We start from the raw sequence: 10,358 nt of genomic DNA, 5'->3' as shown, positions 1-10,358 counted from the left end.
CACCAGTTAACAATAACCACTGCTAGTGCTGCAATCTCAATTCGCACGCCACATGGCTAAACTGTGTTGATTCCTCAGTTTTATTTTTAAAAAGTAATTTAGAGGCTGTTTTCGGTTTTGAAAGTGGGGCTCCTTCTGGGGTATTCGGCCCAGGACAAGCGGAAAGGTGAAAGCCTAAGGCAGCTAAGACGGAGTCGCCAGAGACGGGTGCGCGGAGGACGATCAGTCAAATTGCTTGAATCTGGCGGGTTTCTTCAAAGTCGAATATCACTGGGTAGAAAAAGCCTTCAAATTTCAGGATAACATAACGTAAACATCTCAACGGCGCGGGACGCGCGTACCCCATGTACTCCGCCCGCCAGCGATGATAGCGCGTACTTCAAGGGCGATCTGCGCAAGGCACCGATAAGCCGAGGGTGGCCAACGAGCTTCTCCTCCCGTTTCTGTATGCCACCACGACACCACGGTGGCGGGCTAACCCCTCATGTGAGGAAAAAGGAGGACGGTACTGCTCCGTGAGGTTGTAAATGTACTATCGGGGACAAAAGTGGCATATTCCACGCGGCGAGATCCGGAGCAACAGAAAACTTCGTTGCAACGACATCTACGGGCGGCATCTGGGATCAAGACATGCAGTGCGGGACCTTTATTATCAGCAGGCATGTCGCTGGGTTCGGATCAATGTTTCGTGCTTTAGCTCGCCAAAATGCTGCAGTTTTCCGTTGCTCCGGCTCCCGCCGCGTGGATTATGCCACTTTTGTCCCCGATAGTGCATATCGCACTGTTAGCAGTAATCGGCAGAACTACCCTTACAAAAATTTCTTTTGTTATTCTTTAGAAAGTCTTTCAAATTTACTCATTATAATGTAATGTGTTTCTTTTAGATCTGTACGGAATTTTTGTCCAGAGTTTCAGTAACTAATTGGCCACCGCATTGTTATAGGTACACGGCTAATGTCCTTTAAAAGAAACAGTGTAATGAGTTGCTTTAGAAACTTCTTGAAGAGTCTCTTTAGAAACACTTTTCAGCGCACTCATTTCATTGTAATGTGTTGTTTTTGAATCTGTATAGAATTTGGGTACAGTGTTTCAATAACTAATTGGCCACCGCATTGTTATAGGAACACGGCTAATGTCCTTTAAAAGAAACACTGTAATGAGTTGCTTTAGAAACTTCTTGAAGAGTCTCTTTAGAAACCCTTTTCAGCGCACTCATTTCATTGTAATGTGTTGTTTTTGAATCTGTATAGAATTTGGGTACAGTGTTTCAATAACTAATTGGCCACCACATTGCTATAGAAATGTGGCTAATGTCCTTTAAAAGAAATAATGTAATGACTTTCTTTAGAAACTCCTTGAGAAATTGTTTAGAAATTCTTTTCAGTGTACTCATTTCATTGTAATGTGCTGCTTTTGAATTTGTATAGAATTTGGGTACAGTGTTTCAATAACTAATTGGCTACCGCATTTTTATAGGAACACGGCTAATGTCCTTTAAAAGAAATACTGTAACAACTTTCTTTTGAAGCTAGTTAAATGAATTTTAGGTAAATCCATTGGAATGCAATTATTTCATTGCAATGCGATACTTTTGACACTGCATAAGATCTGAGTAATGAGTTCCAATAACTAACTGGCCACCACATTCCTGTAGAAGCCCAGCATGCACAATGTAACATATATGATGTAACCACTGATTGCTGTAAGCATGCAAGAAATCATACAGAGCAACAGCACATGACATACAATCAACTAACTTTATTTCACTTGCATCTTTTACAGCAGCTTATGGAATGGAATGTTTGCAGTTTCTGGCGAGCCTTAGTAATTAGCAGCATTTATGATGAAAACTGATAGGAGACATGGCACACGAGCAGTACCAGCACATTTTATTTTGAGACAATCAAGTAATTTTAGATTCATTTTCTGCGCCACATGTGCAACAAAGATCACACCTCAAAGAGAGTATGTTTTCACGAAATAACAGTGGAGTAGCGACTCACACAAATACTGCCTAGCCTTCTGCCTTCAATATCTCTGAGTATATGCCTGCCTTAATTTTATTCACTTATGCCCTACATAAGGTACACAATGCTAGTAGGAGCCACAGCAAAAGGCTAGCTGCATGTTCATTCTGTGAGAATTAAAAGTTAGAAAGAAAGCACTGTGTACCTGTATGTAGTATTCTGAAAGGATATCATTTACAGCTGTCCCAAGGATTGCGTGCACAATAGAGTGAACATGATGAAGGAGTCACATTTGTTTTGAAGAGGACACGTGAAATCTACTGTCCAGAATTAAACTGCCTCTTGTTAAACAGTACACGCACCTAATTTTGGTGGCATGTTTTCTTCTCCACAGTAATGTGGAAAACACTACTACGCATGGATCACCGGGTGGTATTCACCTGCAAACTATAAATAATTTATAATTGAATTTTTCTCTCATGCTGTTTCAGTTTCACCAGCCTAACAACGAATGTAACGTTAACGTGCCCTTATAGGTCACATGAGGCATAAAAAACAGCAAATTGCTGCTTCTTCATTTGTTGTCATTCCGGCTGTTGAGGCTGCTTGGCTTTAGCATTGTAGCAAATTAAAAGGACAAAACAGTGATTATATCACAGTTCCTTCATGTCTTGCGAGACTTGTAAGCACACTTTGATGTCACAGTCATCGTTCGGCTGTTGAAACCGAAACAGCATGAGAAAGAAATTCAACTGTAAATTATTTAGCGGGCATACTAGAATACCACATAATAATCCATGCCTTAAGAATCATTACAAAGCAGAAAACATGCACCCAAAAGTTAGGCGTCTGTACTCCTTTGAGCAGGAATAAATTCTTAATTCAAGCACGACACAAAGTACAAGAATGACAAAACAAAGAGTACATTATTCATTTCTACTCTACATGACTAAAAATCGTCCCATGAGAATGCAAATTTCAAGGAACACTTTACGTCTGATACTGAGCAATAATCATCCAGATAGCCATCATGCATATTACCGTTTGCTACAAGGGCGCGCCTTTGTTAGCATTTTAATTCAGAATGGTTTGCACTACCCGCTATTAACCACAAAAAAGCTGTACATCAAATATCTGACTGTGCCAACAAAAGAACTGGTTTTTTTTCATTACATATACGTAACTTGTGTTTTTTCTACGTTGCTTCTTGTGTACAAATTGGTCCAACCATAGGGAATACAGGGCAGCCAGAATAGGATGCTTGACAGTTGGCTGCTCAATAATCCTTGTTAGGTGACAACACAAGCTGTGAATGTCATCTGTTACAGCCCCCTTTCTTCACACAACTGCTGCTGTCCACAGGCAACTAATATTATAGCTATGCATATGCTTTCCTGAGCTGTGTTTAAGTGTTGCCTGGATTTACAATGGTCAGTTTGCCCAACAATCTAAGAGACCATCATAAACAGGCTGCAAAATTCACTGCTAAAGAAAGCTATGATATGCTGCAGTATCAAGTGAACAAAAAGAAAAATGAGAATAAAAGCTATATCCGGTTTAGAGAAGAAACAAAACAAATATTTCGAAAAGCAATCTGTTTCATGTGCGTTTCATTCTTTTGTAGTAAATAGTACGGAGGATAAATTTGTGGGGATATTAACAATCAACTCAAGCACGCATTTAAAATATGCAGCTGCTTGATGCAAGGTCTGACTTTCTAACTATGCTGGTATAGACATATTTAGTTTAGAATGCATATATTTTAATTGAGCGCTTAATTCTGCAAATAAAAATTGGTCAAAAGGAGGCAGTTGTTGATTCATGTCGTCACTTCCAGCTTCTTTGGATGTGATCTTCATTGTGCATATCCCGCAGTAAATAATTCAATGGCATAGATACCAGCATTTCCTTTCATAAAATGTGCTGATGACTTGCGGTAAGCCAATGATGTGACCTGGCTGGTAGATTATTAGGTGCATCATTCTTGTCTGTGCAGAGATGAGGAGGCGTCAAATAGGCACCACCTATGCTTGCCAGTCTGAAGTACCCAGATGTCTGCATATAGGCCAAAGAAAAAAAGTCAGTCAGTGAGACCTAGCACACAACTGCTTTCACACTAATGCAAACAAGCAGCAGCACTCTGGTGATCTAGCTTTGAAAAGACTACTAAAAGCACAATACAGAAAGTACGATTACAAAATAAATGCAATGTACCCTTAGAAAAGAACTGTAAACACCATCCAGCTGTGACTGATACCCCTGCCAGACTAGAATATTTCATGAGAATGAATAACTATTACATTAACCTGTAACAATATTAATCTAATACATAACCATATTTATTGCCAATAATGCAGTGACATTCACAATCACTTGTTTTTAGAGAACTAATTCACCTGTCTTCTGTGTTTTACAAGTCACTGATTAATTACAGAAAGTAAATTAGGTGCAGTGACAGCTGAGAACAGCAGTCACTCAACCTCAGCAGCTCAAAGGCAGCACAAAGCGTCTACATCTGAGTTTCTCGAAATGGCGACTTAGACACAGTAATTGCACTCACTAAACATCTGACAAGATGGTGATGCTGATGACCCCTTTCTTTAAGCAAAGGGATGGATTCCGATCCTGCTACAATAAAAAACTTTTCACTTTCCTGCTCCACTAGTGCTGGATTGGCACTGCTTAAATAGTTGTAGATAGTAGGTGCATTAACAATGTCACATAACTATTTTGAACTGCTAGCCTGTATAATCCATTCAAATGACTACATTCAGTTACATACATTGAAAACTGACGATATCTCTAGCATTCTGGTAGTGAGATCAACAAAGCTATGTTCCAGTTGCTGCAGAAAAGCAGTGAGGTTAAAGCCAGGCAAATGAATCAGCACCAATAACACAAACATAACAAAATACAATGTAAAATGGTAAGCTTTTTACGGCATGACACTACAGTGCAAGTGGGAACTCCAACTACACATCTTGGCGAAATCCAAGTCTCAGTACTTCTCTCTTTGAAGAACTCTGGAGAAACCCCATGCGTCACCATAAAGTCCTTCGAAATAAAATTATTCAAAAGCATAGTCGAAAACATTATGCGCAGTTTGCGATAAAGGTGTGTTACTGTGTTTATTTTGCAGAGGTTCATAATTGCACCAGTTCGAAGTATGCTTGAAATGCCAAAAAAAAAACCAAAGCCAGCCACCACAAATTGCTTATACTCTCTATGAGCGAACAACGCCCGAAATGGATTACCAAAAGTTATTTTCGCAGCGAATCGCATCGGCAAAATTCGTTGTGCATTTGACGTGCGCAACTCAAGGCAGTTGTAGCTAGATCGTCATTCCACTTCTAGGCACTGAACGGCCTGAGTACTGTGAGCATTTGTAACGTGGACTCGGCAGACCATGTTTTGTTGAGCTTGGAATTATACCCTGTACACATGCACACATACACATACAAGCACGAAAAACTGAATGCCGGGAACCACTGCCACAGAGAAGCATACGTCGTTCCGACAGTGCTTTCCGCGCGTTGGTTCCATTCGTCGCAGTAATGAGCACAACGAAATCGTGAGATTAAAAACATGCAACTGCACTCCATGTCACAACTTCTTCGCTGCGGAGAGGAAGTTACGGTTTCCGTGGCTGTGTGACTGGTTCGCGATCACGCGAAAACAACGCACTTGCAAAAGCCGTTGCATCGAACTCAAACTTCTACTGGACTCCGAAGAAGTTGTCAGACAACACCCAGCAGCATTTACAGCACTTCACGAACCCCAGCACAACATTTTGGAAGCTAATTTAAAGAATCTACTCACATTCATAAGCAATCACACAAGGTCGTTCTTTCTTCCACGTTGATGCCGGCGTTGTCACGGCGTGGTGCAGGGCGCAATACGACGCCCAATATCTTCAGAACTTCAGGTGCTTTAGAAGGTCTTTCGAAGCGCGCAGGTCGCACACCAATTTCGTAGTACATCCTAAGAACCACAGCACAAAAACGCCACAACAGGCGCAACAACAGGAAAAAAAACTACGCGCGAAACGCCACCCGCATGCCACCCGGCACCCTGCAACAAAAAAAACATGGCGCCGGTGCTGACGACTTTGGGATTGGACTGGATTGGCTTCGGTGTGACTTTTTTTATTTTTTTTTGCCGCTGCTCCTGGAGGGAGTTTCGGTTTCCTTGGGAGAGCCGGTGACTCTGGGGTGCGAAATTCATTTTGTGCGGCAGGACTCATAATTAGCAGTGCTGGCATTTCTACCAGCGTGGTTCTAGACGCATCTCCCTCCCTTGAGAAGGCAACGCCTGGTTCAGCGTCCTTGAGTCGAGGATCGACTATCAGACTGCGCGGTAGGCGTCCGCATGAAGCGCGCGCACATCTGCTCGGACTAGAAAAGCCAACATTGCACCTAACATAGAGTTAATATGCACCTAACGACTAAATACTCAAGGTGGGGCCATGCCAACATGGTAAAGGAATTTTCGTCACACAGTGAAGTTGACTTGTAGGCCTTACAGCTGGTCTGTTGCAAAATGTGGGAAGCGCTTAAAACAAACAATATTTATTAATTTATGTCTACAGATACTAGCGAAGATAAAAAAAACACGTTAGGAGCATAATCTTAATAATGGGCCTGTTTACTGTAGCGGCTGCCCGTCTCAACTACAGGTGTGCTCTTTTGCAAAACTCACGAAGTCAGCTTCTCTTTACAGCGGAAGGAGTCTTTACCATTGAGGTCATTTTTTTTTTTCGTGAGGGGGGGGGGGCAGAAATCGGGTGCAGCGCTGGAGAAATATATTGTCCGAAAAATGTCGCGCGCCTCTTGTGCACGCTTCTGCCTTTTGTTGTCGCGGCGATAAAGGAATTAGGCGCATAACTTAGGAGGGTAGATGTGTAGGCCAGTTGGTGAGACATGAAGGAGCTAGACACCGCAGCGGTGTCTATCACCTTCATGTGTCTAGCTCCTTAGAAAGCGTCGATAGCTTGCGAAAGAATCTCACCAAGAAGTCTGGTACCGCCCTGTGTCGTCTTCTTTCTCTGTCCCGTGTCCGCTGCGGTGTCTAGCTCCTTCATGTCTCACCAACTGGCCTACACATCTACCCTCCTAAGTTATGTGTCCCCAGACGTAGGCTCTTTTATGTGTTCCTTGGCCCCCGAGGATCAGTGTGCACTGTGTTCTTCAATCATCGCTTCTTCGACGTGCAGAGCTAGGGCCTATGCCTATTGCCTGCGAAATAATACCTGCCCCCTTGACGTTTCGTCAATGTTCGGGGTGCTTGGACCATCTGTAGGACATTGGAAAAGGGTTTCGAAAATCCTAAAAGCAGAATGCTGGAGGCAAGTGGGATTCTTCAACGCTTGGCTTCGAAATGTGTGCTTTGAAAGCTTTGGTCTTGGATCGTCTGGTTGGAGGCGATGGCAGGACTTTCGGCGCACAACGCAGCAGTCGACAGAATTCCTTTGGAACCGCTTGCGCCACCAGCTCCCAAGGAAAGGCAAAGGGAAAGAAGTGGGCGTTGTTCCAGTTACCTTCCTCGGCAACGCGAAAGTTCCTGCAGAAGTGGAGGCCGTATTACAGCATGGCCCCAAGTACAGCTTGGAACCATCGGTGGACAAGTATGACCTTGTAGCGTCCGTGCACAGAGTGGCCAACAAGGCTCCGGCTGAGGAGAGGACATCCTGCCTTTTAGAAAGCGTCGATAGCTTGCGAAAGAATTTCACCAAGAAGTCTGGTACCGCCCTGTGTCGTCTTCTTTCTCTGTCCCGTGTCCGCTGCGGTGTCTAGCTCCTTCAATTAGGCGCAACTCTGTCAAGCCATTTCTTCGCTGGTGAAATGAACCGTCACCTCGCTGCAGTCGCGACGGAACGGTGAAACGCAGCTTTGCCAGACCTCAGTGCTGCACCCAACTCCCGACCCTCGCGAGCCGCGACGCCATGGTAAAAGTGTTTTTGAGATGCTGGAAAGGTGACTTACGAAGTTTTGCAAAGGTTCTGCTAATACTGCACCGAATTACAGTCTCACAGTGCGTCATGTGCTTGGTCTACAAACATTGCTCGTGGTAGAGCACGTGCGCAGCGTTTATGCTATAGAGGGGGCGTTACGAGAAGAAGGTCCATTTTTTCGCCAAAGAAAAAAAAGTAAACAATTGGTGCAGACGCAAATAAACAAGAACTCGACAAAAGGCGAATGCAATGACAACGTTGTACAAGGCTACTCCTATTCATGCTCATTAGTCAGTAGTGAGAGCTGATCATATTTTCTCTTTCAATGAGGAAAAAATATTCGTTACAGATATTTGTATGCTTTGTTGATCCAGTTTCCGGAGATTTCAAGTGATCGTAACGGCGGTGAGGTTTCTTTACTCAAGAAAGCAAACGAATACATACATTGCCGCTGTTTTCTGCCAAATTTTTCTTGAGATTTTTCTTGAGGTGCCTTTCGAAGATTTAATGTTTTATGCTTGCGTTGAATTATTTCTAGCTTGCTTATGTACAGTTTGATTTAAAACTTTACCGCCTTTTAGTGAAAACTGAAAACTGTGAAAACTGCGAACAATATCTATAAATTTTGGCTCAAGAAGTCTTACCGAGAGAATGCAGCAGATTCTGTTTTGACTGCGAAAGGAGCGAATTCATTTAGCGAAAGCACGAAACAAGCTCTATAAAATTGGACTCATTTTGAAGCGATACCGAGCCATTTCTATAGAAGTTGTTTTGACTGCCAACGACGCGTGTTCATATAGAGAAGGCACAAAACAAGCTCTGTAAAATTCGACTCATTATAAAATCTTACGGAGGAAATTCTATTTAATTTGTTTTGACTGCGAAAGGAGCGAGTTTATATAGCGAAGGCACAAAACAAGATCTATAAAATTCGACTCATTATAAAGTCTTACGGAGGAAATTCTATTTAATTTGTTTTGACTGCGAAAGGAGCGAGTTCGTATAGCGAAGGCACAAAACAAGGCCTATAAAATTCGACTCATTATAAAGTCTTACGGAGGAAATTCTATTTAATTTGTTTTGACTGCGAAAGGAGCGAGTTTATATAGCGAAGGCACAAAACAAGATCTATAAAATTCGACTCATTATAAAGTCTTACGGAGGAAATTCTATTTAATTTGTTTTGACTGCGAAAGGAGCGAGTTCGTATAGCGAAGGCACAAAACAAGATGTATAAAATTCGACTCATTTAAAGTCTTACGGAGGAAATTCTATTTAATTTGTTTTGACTGCGAAAAGAGCGAGTTTATAGAGCGAAGGCACAAAACAAGATCTATAAAATTCGACTCATTATAAAGTCTTACGGAGGAAATTCTATTTAATTTGTTTTGACTGCGAAAGGAGCGAGTTCGTATAGCGAAGGCACAAAACAAGATGTATAAAATTCGACTCATTTAAAGTCTTACGGAGGAAATTCTATTTAATTTGTTTTGACTGCGAAAAGAGCGAGTTTATAGAGCGAAGGCAGAAAACAAGATCTATAAAATTCGACTCATTATAAACTCTTACGGAGGAAATTCTATTTAATTTGTTTTGACTGCGAAAGGAGCGAGTTTATATAGCGAAGGCACAAAACAAGTTCTATAAAGTTTGGCTCATTATGAAGTCTTACTGAGGAAACTCTATTGAATTTGTTTTGACTGCGAACGGAGCGAGTTCATATTGTGAAGGCACGAAAGAAATTCTATAAAATTTGGCTCATTATGAACTCTTATAGAACCAATTCTAAAGAATCTGTGTTGACTGCGTACAGAGCAAAATTTTATAGTTAGGTCTCGTTAAAGAGTAAATAGACTACTTAATGAGCCGACTCGATAGGCAGCGAGTTCCTATAGAGATCCTTTAGAATCATTAAGCTCCCCATACATGTTCAATAGAAACTCGACATCCATTTTTACACAGACAGAGATGCTGTCTAATATCTGATTTCTTCTCGTCGTGACGCTATATATTGTTTACTGATGCAAATTTTATTTGTTACTCTGAAGAAAGCTTCAATGACATCTCTTTAAGGTCGACGCACTTTTAGATACGAAAAAAAAATTCCCGCCTTTGCGAGGGCTTTTTCCCTTGTTAACTGCTGTCACTCTCTCATTTTTTTCGTCAGGAATTTTAAAGCGACCAAATACATGACTCGTAAGCAACCTTTGAATCCCGATGTTAGGATTGAGTGTTTGCCAAGGTCAACGCAGTTGGCAACAAGAGAAAGGGTACTAGCATTTGGAGTTGTTCCTCGCCAGTCATCTCCTTTGGCTGAACCCGCAACTGATTGTACTGCTTGTGCTTTTTTCGACAATAGCAGCGCTGGCGGCGAGCCCTGAGCTGGTATCTAAGCTAAAAGGTATGCGCCAAAGGTCGGAGTTGAAGGCGATGAACCGCGT

The sequence above is a fragment of the Amblyomma mixtum genome, chromosome 4, assembly GCF_055824585.1.
Source record: "Amblyomma mixtum isolate Tamu chromosome 4, ASM5582458v1, whole genome shotgun sequence".
NCBI lineage: Eukaryota > Metazoa > Arthropoda > Arachnida > Ixodida > Ixodidae > Amblyomma > Amblyomma mixtum.
The sequence above is the reverse complement of the archived record's forward strand: the minus strand, read 5'-3'. Positions refer to the sequence as shown.